The following is a 22,524-nucleotide window of genomic DNA, read 5'->3' on the forward strand; positions in this document are numbered from 1 at the left end:
AGCAACACTCTTAAAAAGTGTTGTGCACCCAACCATAACTCAGGCTTCACTTCAGAAGCTGGAGTCACCCCTTTGTTCATTAAAATACTGTTCACTGGGTTTATCTTGAGCGGAGAAGCTAAAAGATTGGATAATATAGTGACATTTGCTCAGCAAAGACTTGGAGAGCTGACTCCCTGCATTAGTGATAGTCCTCGAGAGAACATATCAATGTTCCCAGGGTCCAAGGTTCCAAGGAGCTGTCTGGAGATAGAAATAGTCAAATGTTGTAGCTCTCCCACTCTAACCAGACCCTACACCTCTTTCCTAATCTTAATCTGTTTAAAAAAGGCAATAGTTAACTACTATTGATTTTATAAGCCTAAAATGAATAACGTTTTAATTTCTTCTTTTGTTTGCCTCCTCTCTTTTGATTGATTTGTTAATTGGTTTACTAATTCTCATTACTTTAAATGTATGAGTGAAATATGTTAAAGGAGCAATAAGCGAAATTCATCATTTCTAGATTGAAGGAATTAAAAAATTGCTATGTGAAGAACTAGAGGTGTAATCATCTGGAGTATAGCATGACCTCACACACCCTCTCTCTGTGTTGATCTCCAGCCCATTGTTTACAAGGCGGTCCGGCCGCGCATTCATGTACGTTCATGTGAATCCCCCCCCCCCTCCTCCTCCTCCTCCTCCTCTCAGAGCCCTTGGCCCTCCCTCCCTATAAAAGGCTACAGCCGGTGAGCAATGGCAGCGCGTATTTTCGAAATTAAATGGCAGAGAGCAGAACGTCCACCCGAAGACGACCAGGATCTGACATTACCTCTAAAGAAACAACGGTTGTTGGCGAAGAAGTTGTCGGATAAAGAAAGGGACAGAACTCGGATTAACATTGGCCTTGCATTTCCAAGGTGGAGAGCACTGCAAGAGCTAAAGGGGCTACAATCTGACTCGGAGCTAGCTCTTCTTCTCCTGGACAGGTACAACATAAAGTCAAATGTCTGTTTTAATTAGTGTTACAGTAACGTTAGGCACATGTCGCTATGTCGATTCAATTAAATTTAATGTTACAATCGTAGCATGGGTTAATGTCCGGAGCTTGAGTTATTAGCGGCTCGGTCCCAGCAATGGGTCAGGCGTTACGGTTGTGTTAGGTGAGTAGCCCGGCAGCCCAGCTAACATTTGCAATTAGCATTGTAAAATGTAGCCCGGCGGGCAGCCTGGCGGCTGTGTTTAGCTATTCCCCTGCCTACTTCAATGATGATGGTACCTGTAATAAATGTAATATATTTGCTGAAATGGAGGCGAGGCTCAGTGACTAGAAAAGCTGGTAGAAGCGCTCCATAGCTGCAAGCTACTCCAATAGCCGTAGTAGCTCTAGTGCTAACTCTGGGAGCTAACGCTAACATTCCTCTCTTCTCCGTGAGCCCGCCAAGCTCCACGCTAGAGCTCGCCGGAGCCGAGAAGCAGGCTCTCGGAATGTTAGCATGGTAGCCGACTACTGCTAACGCTAACGTCTCCACGCTTCTCGGCTCTGACTCACTGAGCCTGGCGGAGAAGCGTGGGGACGTTAGCACTAATGGGCTGCCATGCTAACGTTCCAACTCTTCTCCGTGAGACCGTGAGCCCGGCTCCTAGCTCAGTTGGACTTGGAGCGTTAGCGTGGTAGCCGAGTAGTGCTAATGCTAACAGGAAAGCAGGGAACTGGCTAAACACAGCAGAGACCGAGAGTGAGTGAAAGACATTGCTAACTGCTAAACTAAGCCAAACTAAGTTGGCTGTTTAGGTTTTATTTATGCCCCTGTGGCGAGTGAATCTGCCTGTAGTGAAACCGGGGCTAACCGGTGCTTCCTCCTCAGGCTCCACTACACTCAGCTGCCTGACAGACCCGCTGCTTCTTCCCACTTTAACCTGAATAACAAACAGGAGCTAGCTGGGAGCGGCTAGCGGAGCGTTAGCCACAGCATGACCGGAGGGAAACACAACCACTTAGCCTCCACTAGCTTCCCAGCTAGCGGCTCTCCGTTTGGATCCAACCGGAGCACCAAGCTCTGGTTTGTTATTCAGGTTAATGTGGGAAGAAGCAGCAGGTATATCGGGCAGCTGAGTGAAGCGGAGCCTGCGGAAGAAACACCGGGACCGTCTGGATGTGATAGTCCGTGCTGCGGTACTCGTCTTGCCGGCACAGACGAGGCGAGTGGGGGGGGGTTAGAGGGAGGAGTGGCTCATGACACACTTTGTTTTGCTCTACAGGCAGTGCACAACAGCGAACCTAGCGGTGAAACGATTTCGCTTATTGCCCCTTTAAGGAGTTGTGGTCTCACCAGATAGAGCATATATCATAAAGGCTGAGTCCAGCTGCGCTATCCTGCATGTTTAGTTTGTCCCAGCCTTTGTGTTGCTGCTTCTCTTCTAACTGGTAACATCAGATGACATTACTGACAGAGACAGAATGTTCCTGACCACAAAAAGGTTTTTAATAACAGTAATGCCACAGGTGTAGCTAAATCACATTGGAACAACAGAGTGGAAACTCTTTCACTAATCAGGAGCTACTGTGTGGGATCTTGCAGATGCACACAGGTTGTTAAATAATATGCCTCAGCTGTGCATTAACACCAATCAGTGAATTCACCCATTTGATGTTCTGTCACATTACTGTTTAATTTTTATTTGTTGAAGAAAAATTTAATACATTTCATCGTAGTTCTAATTTTCAAAGCTAACTTTTAATTTAATCTTATTCACCTTTTCACCATGGGAAAAAAAGTTTTCGACGAATATATTTCTTCACAGCTTTCGTTGACTAAATTAATTCTGCTGTGAAGTCTGAGTCATTATTTCTGTTTCATGAATCATCCTCTGCCTCGACTTTTTAAACTTGCTTTTGACTTTACTCAGTTCCTAGGTATCAAATTGTTATATGAGATACTTTTTTAAAGTTATGTTTTATGTCATATTACAGTACATACATTTTTACCTATATCTGTACATACAGTATTTGTAACTAATTTCCCCTGAAGTGGGGTCTGTGTATCATACAGTAGCCAGAGAGTCTTTCAAATGTATTTTTTCAGTGTTTTAAGGTGACAAACAAAATCATATTTGCCTACACTGTAGAGGGGTGGCAAGAGAAATTTCAAGGCTCGAAACCTTCGCGCATAAACCTTCACTATCTGCTTTGTTAGAGACCACTATAGGGGTAGGTACAACAGCGTTTTGCAGTCTGTGTGTTTTGCAGTCTCGATGTACTGACTCCTTTGATCCGCATCACGCCTTATTCAATGGCAGTCCATTCAAATTAGCTCATCATGGCCATGCTGATGTACATCTTCAATGTTATGTACTTATGTATAATATTTAACTAACACCTAGTATATATGGTATCTACTCAGCAAACATTGATCAGAGGTAACGTCATGTCCCTGGCCAGATGGTGACATTGTTTCCACGTCTACAGTTCATTCACCCTCTACTACAGACCAGGAGATAATGATCATATTATTGCCATGAAAAAGCAAATGCATGTATCTTTTTGGAACAGGGGATTGTTAATTGGACATTTTATTGACAGTATTTTCTTTTGGTTGTGAAATTGTTGTGATCAGATGGCCACACTGTGACAACAGCTCTACATCCCAAAATTTATATTACTCCATTTTACCATTTTTCTAAATATAAAAAATATGTTTATAACATTTACGTATAGGCTACGTGTCAAATATTTTTCTGCCTCCTGTGGCCAAAAGTCCTTATTCAAGCTGTGTTGATCACACATGGGAGAAGTGGCCTTCAGGGTTTCCTGTCAGAAAGTCAGGAGATGTCAAGAGCGTCAAAGTCCATAACAGATAGAAAGTTGTGCTGGAGGGGTGGGTGAAGCCCAGGAGACTGGGTTGGAGCCCTGTATGGGTCAGTGTTAGTTCATTACTTAGTCATATTTTGGAATTACTAGGACGCTCAGGCACAACTTTCATCATAATGGCTTGTCTTTATTGGTCGTTCCAACTATGGTCATTAAATGTCCCAATGTTTGCTCGTGTAGTATCAATAGGTGTTTCACTCTGTGTTTTGCTTCAGTTTGTATGTCAGCTAAATTTGCTAACTCTTGTACAAATACAGTGTAAAGGCAGTGGGAGGTGTTGATATATGGCAAAGGCTAAATGCTACATTTGAACCTACAACATCAGGAGTACAGTACATCACTATGAATTAGTTTTCTGTACTGAGGAGCAGTTATCAATGTCTTCCCACAAGACTGCCACTTCAGCTCCTCTGGTTCCGTCTTGGCAGCAGCTCAATAACCTCAACAGACAAGTCAACACCCCCCTCTCTTCCCCTGTAGCCATCTTCCTTTTCACCTGCCTACCTCTTTTTCAGTCTCTATTCATCTCTGAAATCTGTAAGCACTGTGTTCTCAGGCTCTACTCCCCTCTCTCCAATCCAAAAAATCCATTTAAGTGCCCCGCTCTCCAACCTTCCGCCTTTTCTGATCCTCCTCTGTCAGTCCCAAAAGAAAAACTGATATCAATTCTACCTTTTTCTAGCCTTACTTTTTTTTCTCTGTCTCCCTCTCCAAAAAGTTTCACTGTGCTTATTATTGACCGAGTCTAGCTGTCATAGCTGCTAGATGGACGGGGCTTGTCAGAGATTAGATTTACAAGCATGCCAAAGATAGGAACATGCCTCTGTATCTATCTACCCCAGCACCCATCCATCCATTCATGCATCTCTTCTGTCCCTTCTTCACAAAAATCAGAGGTGTTTGTCAAACCCCGGTCTCTCTCTCTACCTGTCTATCTCATCTAATCTGTATCTCCCTCAAGTCCTGCCCAAGCCTTCATCCATCCACTGAGTGTTTTCTGTCATCTTTTCATTTTGTAGTAAATGTTTTATGTGGTTCCCCTGACCCAAAGCCATTCATCTAAACTCCAACTGCCAGCCAGCCTTTTGTTAATTTTTAACAGGGGGGGCGGGCCACTTTCTTTTCATTCTCCAAACTAAACCAGTGCTGCAAGCTGCACTGGTTAAAATTAAAACACTCCCGTCAATTGTAATAATTCTTAATCATTTATCAGCAATAGGACTGGGTCAGGATAGGATGGGATTAGGGTACAGTCGTGGCAGGTGGAGAGAGGCAGGTTAAGAAGAGGGACACATTTTGTTATTTTACTAATAAGGGCTCATGGCACCCCATATTTTGTGCCAGGTATATGTTTCAAGACTAGTGGCTCAGTGAGGCTTTGCTTTAAGCTAATGCTAAAATCAGCATGCTAACATGCTCACAATGAAAGTGTTTTTTAAAGTCTGTCTTAATTCAGTATACCTTTTGGACACTGTGAGAGTTGTTGATTGCTGAAATAATTTTGTTAAGAGATCCCTTCTGCTGGCCTCTTTGCGTTCTCTGTGAATTTTGTCCACTATTTGTTACTGGGTGGTCAAACTATTAACATACACCCCTCTTAAACCCCTCTGAAACTATCCTTTAACATACTCATGTTGTCATGATCGCCATCCTAGTTTAGTGTGTAACATGCTGACATTAACTAATGAGAACTAAACACAAAGTAGGCTACAGTTGAGGCTAATGAGAATGTCATTAGTTTTGCAGATATTTGTTCAATGTCAAACAAAGGCGGCGCGGTGGGGCAGCGGTTAGCATTGTTGCCTCACAGCAAGAGGGTTTCTGGTATGAACCCAGGGTGGGGGTACAAACCCCAAGGCGAGTGAGCCCTTCCGTGCAGCTTTTGCATGTTCTCCCCGTGTCAGCGCAGGTTACCTCCAGGTAGTCCAGCTTCCATCCACAGTCCAAAGACATGCAGGTTAATTGGTGACTCTAAATTACCCGTAGGTGTGAATATATTTCACTAGATAATGGGAAACTTTGACCTGTTGCTAGAAAAGGATGAAATGTCAAAAAGTAAGTAGGCTCCATCCTCTGGAGACCTGGATTATGTGCTCCAATTTTCATGGCGATATATCCGAATGCTGTCAATATCTACCCAGACCTCAAAATATCAGCCTGGCTAGAAGAAATCTCAGGTGATCACCAAAGTCATGACAATCAGCCCAAGCAATATTTCAGTGTGAACCAAAGTGGTGGACTGACTCACCAGCCAACATTGATATCCATAGTGCTACATGGTTAGAATGTCCTCTGGGGCTCTAGAAGGGATGCATCTTCCATTTCAGGCAACATACTGAAACTTAAAGCTATAGTGCGTAACTTCTGTCGCCCCCCAGCGGATAATGCGTTATTAAAACTAATAAGCCGGCACTTCCATGTACACAGAGTAACACTCGCTTCACACCGTGTACACAATGCTACACAACGTGGCGAACACCAGACTGCTAACATTACATTACGTTCATAGCACCATTTCCAAGAAAATAATAAAGTACTAGGTCCAGTACATGTAACAGCAACACATACTACTCATATAATTATAAACCAAGTCACTTACTTATCCAACAGCAGCAAGGCAACATCCGTGTCTGCCCTCAGCCCAATTTCTTCCTTCAGGGCTCTCCACCGAGGAAAAAGCAACGCCAATACAAATCCTTGTTTGCCTTCTCTGTCGGTCACTCTCCTTCTTTGCTAATAGACCTTCAGCCAAACGTCCAGGCTTTTTCTTTGTGGTAAGATCCTCTTCTGAACCGTGTCTCGGCCGCTTCTTTGGGTTATCCGCCATGTTGCTTTCTCTTTCTACCTGCGCTCTACCTCGGAATGTCGCCGGTCGACACGCAAACTAAAAATGATATATATTGAAAAATACCGCGAGATGTTAGAGGAGCCAATCGGCTTAATCAGCATTGTGTCATCTCCTCTAGTAGTGGCATGGGTGAAACGGACATTTACGGACATGTAGAAGTTACGCACTATAGCTTTAAACTTCATTGAAAGAAATCAAAGCAACAGACACAAAAATGGAGTACAGATTGTGCAGATCATGACCTCCTTTAAACACCATTCAGCTTTATCTTTCCCTGTGTATTTGTCCTTCTATCTGTCCATTCATTTATATCTCTCATTCTGCCTGTAGCTCGATCTCTATCCATCTATGTAGTCATCTATACTTTTCCCTCCTTCTGGCCCTCCCTAACTCAATCCATCTATGTATCTCTCTATCCATCCATCCCACCCTCTGGCCTTCCATTTCTCTCCATCATCAATCCCCTGTGTCCTTTTAGAGAAAGCTGCATATGTATCTCCTCCCCCCAGGAAGAGATTACTCTCAAACCTTTGGAAAACATGAAGTGCTGGCAATTATTGTATGCCAACATGAAAAAACGTGGGGTGTGTTAGGGCTCGTGTATGGCCTTGACAGACCAAACATCCTTCTACATTATTTTTCTCCACCCTCCAGCCCTTCTATCAGCCCATCTACTTATCATTCGGTAAGTCCCATCTCATTTGTCACAGCAATCAGCGAATAGAAACACAAGTAATGGAACACATGTGGCCACTTAATACTCATCATGAGTCAGTAATCACCAACATCAGGAAAATATACTTTTCACTACTTATACAGTATGATAAGTAGTCCATCAGTCATCTTCTACCTACTGTAGTCATCTCTGAATCATCAAGTTGTTGCACATAATCATTCCATTACGTCCTCCATCTTTAACAAAACAATCTGTATGAGTGATTTCTGATCTGCCACTCCAATCTTTACAATGACTTTGATTGGCATTGCTTTTAAACTACATATGACTCTTAGAAAAGAGATTCACACAGTATGAGGATTTGATCATCTGCCACTTCTATGGTTAAGGTTATGAGTTCAGGCAACTTGCTTAAAGTTAGGGAAAGATCATGGCCATAGTTAAAAGAAACCAGTGTTGACTGGATGGGAACAGTAGTCCCTTCTGTCAAATGCTGCTTTCGTTGTATACCTGACCAGACATCCCAACCTTCTCTGCTATAACATCACGTTACTTGTTCCAATGCATTAGACAGTTTGCACAGTCACATGAGGTCCTGTTAAAAAAAGACACCAACATAGGTTGTGTTTGGACAAATAGTGAATCCTGTCACTATTAGTTTAATCATTCACTCATCAATCTTTAGACACACCCACAGTAGTTCACTTCAATGTTTGGCAAAAGAATGAAAGTCTCATGGGACACAAGTAATTAATTGTTTTACAACTACACATATTTTGAGGGCTTTTCATGTTTAATTTCACCCTGCACCAACCACACATGTAATGCAAAAGTATACCCATGTAAACAGCTGAAATGACAAAGTTTAGCTAGGTTATCCAACCTAAATGGAAAAATAAATGGTGTCTCAGCCCACAAAAATTATGCAAGTGTTTCCTGATTTGATGCCCCCATCATCAGGACAACACCATTTATGTCCTCCAAAACTGCCACAAACAACTTTAAAAGATTCATCTGTCACAGAGGAATAGAAAAGATTATGGTCATTGTTAAAATACACCCGTGTTGACTGTAGGTACAAGATGTGATGCAAACTGCAGTCCCTAGTGTCAAGTCAGACATTTTATAAAGTCAGTCCATCCATCTCCCTCCAAGGATGTTTTCAATTTAATTCAATTTCAGTTTAATTCAATTTATTATTTTCATTCTCTATATACGGTAGCATACAATTAATGAAATGTCATGACTAACGCATCCAGATGCAGCAAAGAACATATAGCAAACACGGCATTCAACATGGACAGGACAACATTAAAGTGCAATAGAGTGCAGTATGCCAATATAGCCATGCCATGCTACTTGAAACAATTGTATTTTGGCTTTGTGAGGGCAGTGGGGCAACTGTGACTCAGAGGTAGAGCGGATCGTCCACTAATTGGAAGATTGGCAGTTCAGTCCCTGGCTCCTCCAGTCAAGTGGGCAAGATACTGAACCCCAACTTGCTCCTAATGGCTATTCCATTGAGTGCATGTGAATGGTTACTGAGTAGCAGGTGGTATCATGTATGGTAGCCTTGGCCACCAGTGTGTGACTGTGTGTGTGAATGGGTGAATGTGACATGTAGTGTGAAAGCGCTTTGAGTGGTTGGAAGACTAGAGAAGTGCTATACAAGTGCAATCGATTTACCATATCGTAACACTATATTGTCCTCAGTGTAAGCAAACAGTTGCCTACGAGGACAACCGGCTGATACAGAACAAAATGAACATTCAGTTGAAGATGTGTTTGTGTCCCATGATCAATGCAAGTCCAATATTTACTCCACTTTGTCTCGTTTTTGGTCCCTACCAACTCTTGTGAAAAATATTTTCTTTTTAGCTGCTAAATGCTCCATTGTGTTCACCAGTGACTCATTAAATTTGTCCGACTGCTGTTTGCAGTATTGGGAAGGTTATTTTTAAAATGGAATAACTTACAGATTACTATTTACCCTATTAGAAATGTAATAAGTAATGTAACAATTTAATTACCTCATCAAAGTAATGTTGCTTATTACATTTAATTACTTTTTTATGACTTTTTTTAAACAAACATTTCAAACTGGGTAATAAAGTTAAAACATGTACGAAATAAGGCCATGTCAAATGAAAATGCTCCAAAGCACACAGTAGTTGCGCATATGTGAAATCCATTGATGGTAAGTGCTGGAGCAGCAGAACATATTAATAAAACATGAAGAAAGCTCCCTTAAGTGCACTTTATTAGCACATCCACAAGTCTGAAATGTCACTTGTGGATGTGTTAATAAATTGCACATAAGGGAGCTTCAGTGTGTGGACATTTCTTTGTGTTTTATATGAAGGCATTCCTGCATGGTCAAAAGATGCAAAGCAACAGAATTAATGATGTATTGTACACATAAACATTTTTTTTCTCTTTAAATGTAACAAATTACAGTTACATTTATTTGGTGATGTGATTACATGTAACAAGTTTTTCCCCAACAGTGGCTTTGTGGTGTTAGACATGCAGTATACAGCTGTCTGTTCAAAAAAGTTGAGACTTAAGCAAGTCAGTGAAGTTTTGGGGTGGCACGGTGTAGCAGTGTTGTCTCACAGCAAGAGGGTTTCTGGTTCAAACATACAGTAGGATGGGGTTTCGAACCCCAGGGTGGGGAAGCCCCTCTGTGTGGAGTTTGCACTTTCTGTGTCAGCGTGAGTTTTCTCCAGGTACTCCAGCTTCCTCCCTCAATCCAGAGACATGCAGGCTAGGTTAACTGGTGACTAAAAATTGGCCATAGGTGCAAATGTGAGCGTGAATAGTTGTCTGTCTCTACATGTCAGCCCTGTGATAGTCTGGCAACCTGTCCACTTCCCGCCCAGTGTCAGCTGGGATAGACTCTGGCCCCCTGCGACCCCCAATACGATAAGCGGTTATGGGAAATGGTTGAATGAGTTTAATAAGTTTTGGGCAGTAAAATCAAAACAAAGTGCTGAATGATGTTAAAATTGTCTGTAGAGCTTAAGGAAACTGCGGAGTCAGATGATAATTCCCCGTGGGTTTATCATTACGAGTAAATCTTTTACATTACATTATTGGATCCAGTTTAAAAACATTGATAAATGCAGCTATAAGTCTTTTCTACTGGGAGATAATTGATATTCATATCTCCAGAAATGCTGCAGTAAGGAAAATGCAAACACACACAGTGTTTTAAGTAAAGTAAAGACTGTCTCATTAAAAGCTGTTCAGTGCCCCATTCAGAAGATGAGAGCTTTTGCCTCTGACCTTCCTGTGATATCCTTTGGTACAAAGTTCTGATGCTGCCTTACAGAAATTTGTGGGTACTGGCTTGGACAGGATTTGTGGATTCAAACACTCTTCACCTTCAACACCTGGCAGCTCTCTGTGTCATTAAAAGACATTTACGGCCACCAAAGTATCAGGTCGCCTGAGGCGTGTTTAAGCCTGCTATACAAACCTCCAGCTAATTTCTGGTTAGGGCTCTTTTAATTCTTTACTCAAGCATGACATGAGTGAATGGGGTCTCGTTAGGAGAGGCCACAAAACCCAAAAGTTTGTAGTATGTTCTTATAAGGCCCCGGGTCTTAATCCTGACTGACATTTTGTTATACTTTCAAAGGCATCAGTGGAAATCGCTGCAGTTAGAAACCACTTTACTGGATCAGAGCTTTCAAAAGGCCATTTTACAGGTGCTATCTCTCTGCTTCTCCTTCAGTTTTTTTTTCTTTTTGCTTTCTTTACTCTTTTTCAGTCTCTCACTCCTGTCTGCATTCATTTTTCTCCTTGGTATCTGCTTCTTCCTCTCTGCTCACTTTTATACTAATTTGTTCCTGGACTGGATTTATGATGCATTTCTTTCCAGCCTCAGCCTCTGTTTATCTCATCATTCAGCCCAGTCTGGCAACACTCCCTCTTTCTTCTGTCCGTGTTATCAGTCTCCCTCCTTTGCTGCTGCCCAGTGTTGGCTGGTGTCAAGGGTGTGGCTGACCCAGACCTGTGGACCCCCATAAGTACTTCATGACTGCTGCAATAGTGGCTTACTGAGCTGGTGCATCTACTTGTTCCCAGTTTTTACCAGTACAAGCACAATTTAAGAATGCAATACAGTTACATATGATTTGTATATTTTGTTTGTTAAAAGAGAATTCTGCCATTTTTTCCAACAAGTGGCCATTCTGACTGTTCTAACTTGACACATCCATATTAGAGATTAGAGGCAACACAAGCAGCCTGAGCCCTCTGAAGTGTTATAAATCAATTTCAATTATACATTTTTCTCTGTGTCCAACTGAAAGTTAACATATAATTTGGCCCCCTGGATTAGCAATTAAAGCTAACTGAATTGGGATCTACTGCTGTTGCTGTGTCACTTAGCATCTGGCTTGCAACATAGTGATGAAGAACAGGTTCAGATAAATCAGGAATATCTGGGCTTCCTGTGTTAAGCCGTGAGGTAGAAGCTCCTCAGGACTTAGTTCAGCTGCAGGCTTGCTGCAGGCAACATGTGCTTTGTGGCCATTAGCCATGGGCCTAGCTCAGGTCATTTTTCTTCATCTTCTTCTTCTTTTTCTTCTTGGTCAACAAAGTTTGCACATAGGTGGAGTCCTATGTCAAAGTTCCTTCACTAAAATTTGGGTCTAGTAAATCTAATTTTTTTTTTTTTTTTTTCAAAAGCTAACCACTGACTTCTGTTGCCTAAACTTAAGGATGTATACCTAAAAACAAAGTGCAATTTGAAAAGTCACAATGCATGTAAGGGTGTAAATTGACACCCACTGTAGGTCCACTTACAAAGCTGCAGTATTCGACAAATTGGAATGAAAAGGTGTTTGAAGTTTCGAATATTTATTTTATTTTTCTTGTGTTTCTCATTTGGTTCTCATTTATTCTCTTGCTCCTTTTCCTTTTTTCATCTTCCTCCCCTTCCTCCCTCTTCCCCTCCCCCTAAAAAGTCCTGCCCCGACTCACTGCTGCACAGGAGCTATAATTCCTGTGTTGTTTTCTTTAAGTTTTCTCATCTGCATTTGAAGGGTCTCCGCATGGACCAGCTACAACTGTAGTTTCTGTCAGAAGAAAAGAGCAATTCAAATCATACAATGGGTTAAGATTTTCCTCCAACACCTGGCCACTCAGTCAAACGTGACCACTGTCAGCGGATTGCGACTGTAAAATATTAGGAAAAAAAAAAAAAAAAATCTATAATATGCTTTAACTCACATATGAAACTCAAACTGTCTGACTACTGGCTTTATAGCTGAAGCTGAATTCTCTGTGTGGAAAACAGCAGGAATATGAATAACATCTTACTGTTTCATATTCTGCACTGCGTCTTAGTTTTATAACTTACGTGAATGGTTTTCCTCACAATCTTATATGTACTTTTTCAAAAACACATTAAAATGTAAAAAGCAGAGGGCAGATAAACTCTGGTACAGAATGAAGTTTTCTATGATGGAGCAGGATAAGGAATCAATAGTCAGAGTAAACATTCAAGCATGAATCGATCCCTGATCAAAGACGGTTAGTGTCTGATTAAATGTAAACATCAACATTCCATATGAGATTAAAATGTCCATATACAGCTCTGGAGATGTAAACCAAATAGGTTTGATAAAAAATATGGAATAGACATCAGAGAAATCAGACTGGGCCCACGTCTGCACACATGTACTAATACTTGAAACTTATGCTGTAGAATGAAAAATACATATGGAGACGTGAAAGCATCAGAGAAGCTACCGGAGACTCACCTGTAATGAATTCACAAATCAAATCAGCATCGACTGGACACAGATGGTGGTGAAATATAGCATTAAGTCTCAGTTCGAAATAAAGTGAGTGTGTATGTGTGTGCACGCATTCATGTCTAGGGCGGCCTTGAGAGGCAGAGATGAACATTGAACCAACCTATGTTTAATTGGATGTACCTCAGCTTGCAGTGCTGGCCGGATCCTCTCAGAAATGTATTAGCATTGGTAAGAATCAATACCCTGTGCAGCCTGCTAGTTGAAATGCAGGCTTACTTTACTCAGCATGCATGCAGAAGCATCCATCAGAAGCACTTAAATGTTAACCATGGTAGTCCTGGGTCAGACACCTACCCTGTAGTGGTACTACAGCAGGCACTACATCCCAATTTATTCACAAATTATACCAGTGAAGAGGTGTACAACAAAACATGACTGTTCAGTCTAAATTTCTCTCAACAATTCTCTCTGATAATAATGCTACAATAGTTCAAAAACATCTATGTCCATGAACTACAGTATGTCACACCCAACACAGATGTAGCAAACCCCAGAGGAATAATATACAATAGGCCCTACAGACTGATCAAACACAGGTATTGTTAGTGGCTTGATTCATTTGTAACATGTTGCATATAAAGCTGTGAAAATTCATGTAGTATTTCTGCACCAGCTGCACTGAATTTACTGGATAGGCCCTTGATAGCCAAAGGTTACAGTGGAACTGGATGAAGTAGATGTTGCTTTGAATGCCGGGTTCACACTACATGATATCAGCCTGATTATAGCCCAACGCAGCGTTGTACGGTGTTGGCTCAGATCGTAAACGAGAGTGAGTGTTGTATGCGATAATCCACCGTTTCATCGCGTGTAGTGTGTCATAGTAGACAACAACTGACGCTATGTCTGGGACGCCTCACGACATTCCAACAGAAAGTCTAGCATGTTTGCTTTTCTTTTTGTCGTTCACGACTTCTCCTGTCATAGCCATCACTTTGACCAATAGGAACACAGAGTGATCTGTTGCCGTGGACACCTGTATGTCACAGCACCCCGACCTTTTTGATATTTCTTCTGGGGACATTACTACACAGAGTAAAAGGGAAAAATGACACGCCGTCATTTCAAACTCAGCACCCCCTGTATCTGAATAAAATTAAAAGCCCATTATAACTTTGGTTGAGAGAGTCCCTTCATTTTCTAAAAAGGCTTTTACTGTGAAACATTTGTAGGACCATACATAGTTTGCATGCAATGCTTCAAATGTAGCTCCTGCCATCTGGTGGCAGTTTTACATTACTACAACAACATTAAAGTCACTGAAATAATGGTAAAAGTAATTAAAACAGGACAAGAATAACCATCACTCACGTCGTGAAAGACGACCAGGGATGATTAGTCATGGACCATTATGTAGTCTGTCATGTCTGTCGGCCAAGTCCTAACAAGATTTTATGACCCCACAATCACTAACACACCTGGAAAATCCCAATACCTATGTGAGGATGCTGTTCATTGACTTCAGCTCAGCCTTCAATTCCATCAGCCCTTACAAACTGGTCAACAAACTGCAAACACTCAGCATACAACCCTCTCTCTGTCTGTGGATCAGGGACTTTTTGACCAACAGGCCCCAACATGTCAGACTGGGCCATCACATCTCCTCCACGGTCACCCTCAGCACCGGTGTCCCCCAGGGCTGCGTTCTCAGCCCCCAGGGCTGCGTTCTCAGTCCAATTCTCTACTCCCTCTTCACTAGTGACTGCATCTCCACCCACAATTCAAACCTAGTGGTCAAGTTTGCAGACGACACGACCATTGTGGGTCTTATTAGCAACAACAACGAGGCAGCGTACAGGGAGGAAGTCCGGACACTGTCTGCCTGGTGTAAGGAAAATGACCTCAACCTCAATGCAGAAAACCAAAGAAATAATCATAGATTTCAGGAAAAACAAGAACACACTTCATACTGAGCTGCGCATTGACGGGGAGAAAGTGGACAGAGACTCCAGCTTCAAATTTCTAGGAGTCCACATTTCTGAAGACCTCACATGGAGCCTTAACACCTCACACCTGATCAAGAAGGCCCAGAAGCGTCTCTTCCACCTGAGGACGCTGAAGCGCAACAGACTTCCTCAGAAGCTGCTCATCAACTTTTACAGATGCACCACTGAAAGTGTACTAACTTATGGGTGCACAGCCTGGTACTCCAGCTGTATGGGGTGCCGTTTGTAAAGTGTCTCACGCTGAAAATAACATCAACATTTTGCCACATTTAGCTTCAAACAATGTTTAAAAAAGTGTTGTGAATTTTTTAACGTCACCTTTTACCACATTTACAGCAATATTTAAAAACTTAGAAATATATTAAATAGAAGGGACACTAACAACTCAAAGTATACATCAAATAAAATTTCTCCAAACACGTTTCTTGTTATTTAGGTAGTTATTATCACGCTAATGTATGTTCAAGTGTCCATTTCCCCCGATAAGTTGGTTATAATTCGTTATTTGATTCTATAAACACAGTCTGACCATCTCGAGCTTTTATTTTGGTACTTCCGGTGACCGGCAGTGTGAATTTGCATATTAGCTAAATATTTAGTTTCACCCAGAACATTTAGATTTAACATTTAACATTTAGATTTAGATTCAGCATTTAGATTTAGATTTAATATTTAGATTTAACATTTATATTTATAAAATTCGATTTAGCATTTAGATTTAACATTTATATTTAATATTTAGATTTAACATTTAGGTGCCACATTTAATATTTAGATTTAACATTTAGATTTAGATTTAGATTCAGATTTAATATTTAGATTTAACTATTTAATATATTTCTAAGTTTTTAAATATTGCTGTAAATGTGGTAAAAGGTGACGTTAAAAAATTCACAACACTTTTTTAAACATTGTTTGAAGCTAAATGTGGCAAAATGTTGATGTTATTTTCAGCGTGAGACACTTTACAAACGGCACCCCATACAGCTGTACTGCAGCGGAGAGAAAAGACCTTCAGTGGGTGGTTAAAACAGCTCAGTGGATCGTCGGCTCTCCGCTCCCGCAGCTGAGCGAAATCTACTCAAGCTGCCTCCACAAGCGGGCCTCCAACACCCTTAAGGACCACCCACACCCTGGACATTCCCTGTTCAGCACCCTCCCATCAGGCAGGCCGAGAACCAACCGAGCCAGAACCAACAGACTAAAAACAGCTTCTTTCCAAGAGCTGTGGATTCTCTCCTCTGACATAAACACACACTATTCTCATAAAAACACACATACACTTACCTGACGAACAGTAGGCTACAAGTGCAATATCTGTGCATTATTTTATTTTATCTGTGCATTATCTATTTATTTATTACCTTAACCTATTCATGCCCTGTTTATGCTGACTTTTGGTGCTACAAACAAAATTTTGTTGTGTTTTTATATGCAATGACAATAATTATGTATCTATCTAATCTGACGTAGTGACTGTCAGAACAGACAATAATGTCATGTAGTGTGAACCAGGCATTACACATATTATAATCCAGTAATCAGGACTTGATTTCCTACCAGATGCACCCTTTTGGTAAGTGAGCAAGCAAGCAACCATGTTAAAACGCTACAAATCACATCTTGTCGTTTCCCTTACCAATGTAGCATTTTTACAGTGAGCCTACTAGCACCTAATACTAACATAGCCACTGTGGTTGGTGGAGTAAAACCGCTTTGTACCAGTGAGTACGGTTTCTATCTGGTGAGTGTGTTAACATTACTTAGCTAGCTAACTTATTATTTCCATTGTTAGCATAGCTATGCCTGCTAGCACAGGCTAGTGTGTTTGCTTTAGTCAAAATTACGGTGGCCGAGACCCGCCATATGCAAATAAAAGTAACACTGTAAACAAAAATAGATGCCACTGCAAATAAAAAGAAAAGCTTCTGCAAATAAAAGAAAAACGTTGCAAATAAAAGAAAAACGTTGCAAATAAACGAAAAACGTTGCAAATAAAAGAAACATCGCAGCAAATAAAAAAAATAAGCGATGCAAATAAAAGAAACACCGCAGCAAATAAAAAACATAAGCGATGCAAATAAAAAAAGCCACAACGGAAGTGGATTACCGGGGACTGTTTTTGCCGATGCACCGGTGTTTTGTGAGAGGAGAAGAAGAAGACGAAGAAGAAGACGAAGAAATAGAGAACGGAGAAACAAGAACAGGAATACAAACTGGAAAACGAACAAGAAAGTAAGTGAAAATGTTAGTGTTTAATGTCGCTACGTGTACTTTTTAATGTGTTATTTGGTGAGGTCATGTAGCCCCAGGTTTGAAGTTGAACTGGACGATGCCGGTGTATTGTTAGCTTCGGCTAACACGGAGAAACCCAATGTGTGGTGCGGAAAGACCTCGAACGAGAGGAGAATCAAGTTCGGTAACTTTACTAGAATATGCAGAAAAACACAGTTACATGTCCACCGCACGCTGTCACTCCAGAGCAGTGTCTACCCCAGACAAACACAACTAACAACAGGTACTGAGAGCCCGGAATGAAAACACATCTGAGTGGAAACAACTGAGTTCCGGCAGCTTAATGCGGTCGTTGTTGTTGTTTTTAATCATTAATCATCAAGCTAACAATAATCTAAGGCGTGGGTAACAATAGTTATTTTGATGAATGTGAGGTTGAAGCTGTGTGGGGTGGCCAGGGACTTTTGAGAAAGTACCATAATGTCAGATTGAATCCTAAACTTAACTGTCTTTGCTATGTCATTTACCAGGTCATGTTTTGTCCATTCTGTGGGGTGAACCTTCCATCCGTCCTGGTATATTGTGGCTCATGCTGTAGAAATGTCAGGTTCCTAAGGAGTCTTCAAGATGAAGGTAAATTTTTTTTCTGACAGTTAATGGGGTTCTTAAACACGATTGATTGCTATTTTTTTCAGAGAATACACTGTCTGTTAGTCACTTCATACGGTGAAATCCATAACAGGCATGTGGAATACAATGAATTTGAAGACATGAAAAGTTAAGAATGCATCTTAGTCTAGTAGGCTACTGATCCCTGTAAAAAAAAATCGCTCTTAATCAAGTAACTTATTCCCTTAGTGACAATAATACTTGTGTGAAAGTAATCAGTCCTATGCAACAGTTTTGAATGTTTTGCACTGTGCTACTTTAATATAAAGACAGTTTTCCTTATAGTATTTTGGATTAAGTTATATAATTTACTAATAATAATGACAACGAAAATTAAAATTCACAATAAAGTCTTCCCTCACGTGTAGTGCTTTCTCTAATATTTGACACTTAGTAAAACCTAAGATCATTGCTTGTCTTTGGGTCTCTGGGTCTCTCCTTGTCCTGTAAGAAACTCTGGGGTTAATTGAAATGACCATGAAAGTAAAACTTAACAGGAAAGCTAAACTTTCTTGATGTGTTGCTCAGTGTGAACACTTTTCTGTACTTGCTCCTAGATTTGATGGGAGCAATTGTGGTTTCCCAGCATCTGCCCAAACCCTGAACCACATTACCAGCATCATGCCAGTGCCAGCAACTCCTGGTGAGGATGAGCATGAAACTCTCTTTGGAGAACTACAACGACAGAGTGGTCTAACAGCTCCTTTGCAGTGGGAATCAGCTGTAGAGAACTACATCACCCTGAAAAACATGGCTGGTCTGTAAAACTTTAAGGGACATATTTGTGTTGTGACAACACCGAAACAAACTTTTTTATGTGTAGTATTTGCTGCATGTTATTTCCCTCTCTCTCCTGTCATTTCCTGTCTCAAATAAAGTTGTCTATGCCTGACAAAAAATCTTTGAAAAAAAGAACAGTCTGTAGTTTGGTATTTTTTATTATAGAAACAAGCTGAAGCTGCAAGCCCATTCCTGTTATCAATTAATAATACAATAAAAATGTGTGGTGTTGACAACAGACCACGTATTTGCAATACAAAACAAAATATTTAAAAAAAAAATGTTGCTGTGCAACTTATGTTTGAATGTGCAACAGAATGTATAACATAACAAATGTGCTATGAAATATATAACAAATATCACAAATCTGCCATGAAAATAGACAGAAACTCTCACAAACATCTCTCTTCCTCACTACATTAAAACTACACTAGTGAGTGAGACTGTGTGTGGCAACATTAACTTTTACCACAGGTTAATTGTCTAAAAGCACCCAAAGCCGGGGGAATTCTTGATGCCAAAGTCCATGTTGGCTTTGAAGGCACTATAAGTGTCCAAAAGAGGAAGCTTTAAAATGTTGGCACAGGTATTCGCCATTGGGAATGTTGACGTTGTAGAACACAGGAATTGAAGGCGTGGCAGAGGACTCATACCAGCAGGAGGCACACATGGCACACCTGAAGCGAACATCAAAAAGGACAATACATCTGCAACAAAAAAAAAAATCAAGTATCATTAGGTTGCTTTGGACTTCAATTGCATGAACATTTTAGCCGTCAGTTGTTTTCGTTCCGTACCTCAATCTGACATTATGGTACTTTCTCAAAAGTCCCTGGCCACCCCACACAGCTTCAACCTCACATTCATCAAAATAACTATTGTTACCCACGCCTTAGATTATTGTTAGCTTGATGATTAATGATTAAAAACAACAACAACGACCGCATTAAGCTGCCGGAACTCAGTTGTTTCCACTCAGATGTGTTTTCATTCCGGGCTCTCAGTACCTGTTGTTAGTTGTGTTTGTCTGGGGTAGACACTGCTCTGGAGTGACAGCGTGCGGTGGACATGTAACTGTGTTTTTCTGCATATTCTAGTAAAGTTACCGAACTTGATTCTCCTCTCGTTCGAGGTCTTTCCGCACCACACATTGGGTTTCTCCGTGTTAGCCGAAGCTAACAATACACCGGCATCGTCCAGTTCAACTTCAAACCTGGGGCTACATGACCTCACCAAATAACACATTAAAAAGTACACGTAGCGACATTAAACACTAACATTTTCACTTACTTTCTTGTTCGTTTTCCAGTTTGTATTCCTGTTCTTGTTTCTCCGTTCTCTATTTCTTCGTCTTCTTCTTCGTCTTCTTCTTCTCCTCTCACAAAACACCGGTGCATCGGCAAAAACAGTCCCCGGTAATCCACTTCCGTTGTGGCTTTTTTTATTTGCATCGCTTATGTTTTTTATTTGCTGCGGTGTTTCTTTTATTTGCATCGCTTATTTTTTTTATTTGCTGCGATGTTTCTTTTATTTGCAACGTTTTTCTTTTATTTGCAACGTTTTTCTTTTATTTGCAGAAGCTTTTCTTTTTATTTGCAGTGGCATCTATTTTTGTTTACAGTGTTACTTTTATTTGCATATGGCGGGTCTCAGCCACCGTACAAAATGCTAGCTTAAAAGGTTTGCAAGCTACATATTATTCTACCTTATTTTAATACTACCCTATTTTAAAAACTATCCTCTAACTTAAGTATGTAAAGCTAGGTTAGCCACATTTTACTGTGTAATTCACTGTGTGGGGGACACAATGCTGCTTCCAACTGCAAACTCTACAGATGTGGATTCATGCTAGTTTTCACTGAAGCTGGGGAAATTCGTGCAAGATATAAAGTTCATGCAGGTGAAAGACTATATGAGCAGGCTCACCTTTGGGTGGTGCATCCAAGTTTTTTGTCAAGGGTAGCATCTTCTTTGCCTAACAAACCGATCGTACAGCAGACTGTTTGACCTGTCAAACCCAGGTGTAACTAACATTAATAATGCCAGTAGCCTACTAATGCAGAGCCAGCATTTAAGTTATCAGTTGCACCTGTGTTTTTCCCACTTGGATAAGTCAAGAAAGAAAGTTGCAGTTGGGCTCATAATTGCCATCTGTGTTATATGGGGGAAAAACAGCCAATGAAGCAGTGGGCTGTGGTGGCTGAAGTGAACAAATATGGAGTGAAACGATCAAGTTGTCTTTTGTGTGATTTGATCAAGTGATAGAACAGAATAATAGGAGTTATAACAGAGTCAATCTATTTCAGCTGAAAGGTCAGAGCTGTGACACCTGGAGTGTCCTTCGTAGGTCTGACAAAGAATCACAGATTCAGTCACATAATATAATCAAAACTTAGAAGTGCACAACAAAAGGGAGGCAAAAGCAGACCTCCAGTTAACTGATAACTGTCATGAGAACAGCTACAAAGCAAGCCTCTCATACACAAATGAAAACTCTCCAAGGACAGTTTACTTCAAGGCCTTATATACAGTACATAAGGAAGCAGAATATAACATATCTATATGGCAATGATTCATTTTGTTCACCAAAGCCAATGGACCATACTCCATGAAAAAACCACAGTAGCTACAGGGTGGAAAACTGCACATATTGGTCACTTTGCCGATGTCATGTACATGGTATTTAATGTATGTAAGGGCGATAAAAGTTGACTTTTGAATATTGCCAAGGACACACTTGACTATTTACTGTTTATTAATTATGTATCATACACAAAAACCATGGTTCAGTTCATACCCATTTGGGGGTATGGACCATGTTCTGTACAGTGGGAAAAAAAAATGCATATACAGTATCTACCTTTAATTTATTGTAAAACAGAGTGGTGAAAATGTAAAAGGCAGGAAAAAATCCTCTTGCTGAGAACTGAGGAAACATTTAGTCCACTGGAAACTTTGGTAAACTATTATCAGTATAAAAATAAGGAACATTTAAGACACTGATGTATTACACTGTACTAACACTGAACAAACATTTCTCAAAAGACAACAGGTCACAATAGGTTATAAAACTGAAAAGCATCTCTTTTGTCAAAATACATGGAAAAATGAAATATTAAAAACGGTGCATGAGGAGGAGTGTTTTAATTAGCTCCATCTTGGCTACATGCCAATGCAAATGCAAGTTGCTTCAGTAGCTTAATTGCTTTATTCCATTCTGCTTTTGCAACTTATGGCTGCTTAAAAGAAGCAAGGAGTTAGGCTCTGTTTTTTTTTTTTTTCCTTCCTTGCCGCAGTAATCAGCTGCCCAGGTCCAGACCTTTGAATCCACCCACTCCACCGAGCGGACTGATTTTTAGGCACATGACATGGAACAGCAGTTTTTCAGTTGAAATAAAAATACAACCAATGAGCATTTATTGGGGGACTACAGTTAGTCAGTCAATTCCTCTGGCAGGACTAACGTTGTCAGGCTGTCAACCATTGTCAAGCTGTGGTCAAGCTGTGCATTAGAATCAATAGGGAGTAATAACGACATTGGCGAGCGCTTTAGACAAGATAGATGTTTTTGAGGCTGTTCTACATCGACATGTATTCTGAATATCACCCGACATCGTAGTTGGTTTTTACTTTTATCCATTCCACTCCTAAAACCCTGGCAAACAGGTATGTTGGCATGGCAACGCATC

At 40.7% G+C, this 22,524-nt stretch overlaps 3 long non-coding RNA genes across 3 annotated transcripts in view; 2 read left to right on the forward strand and 1 right to left on the reverse strand.

Annotated features, from left to right (window-relative positions):
• The first annotated feature begins 745 nt into the window (after nt 1-745).
• Nucleotides 746-22,524, forward strand: part of LOC126388593 (uncharacterized) — a 28,790-nt gene continuing 7,011 nt past the window's right edge. The window contains exon 1 of the long non-coding RNA XR_007569763.1: nt 746-968. This is a non-coding gene — a long non-coding RNA (uncharacterized LOC126388593). The remainder of the gene's footprint in view (nt 969-22,524) is intronic.
• On the forward strand, nt 17,217-18,970 carry LOC126388590 (uncharacterized). Its single transcript, XR_007569760.1, has 3 exons — nt 17,217-17,386; nt 17,917-18,019; nt 18,613-18,970. It is a non-coding gene; the product is annotated as an uncharacterized LOC126388590 (long non-coding RNA).
• Nucleotides 18,969-20,433, reverse strand: LOC126388589 (uncharacterized). The gene is made up of 2 exons (XR_007569759.1): nt 20,126-20,433; nt 18,969-19,542 (listed from the first exon to the last, which is right to left on the reverse strand). It is a non-coding gene; the product is annotated as an uncharacterized LOC126388589 (long non-coding RNA).

This window comes from Epinephelus moara, chromosome 4 (assembly GCF_006386435.1).
Source record: "Epinephelus moara isolate mb chromosome 4, YSFRI_EMoa_1.0, whole genome shotgun sequence".
NCBI classification, from domain to species: domain Eukaryota; kingdom Metazoa; phylum Chordata; class Actinopteri; order Perciformes; family Serranidae; genus Epinephelus; species Epinephelus moara.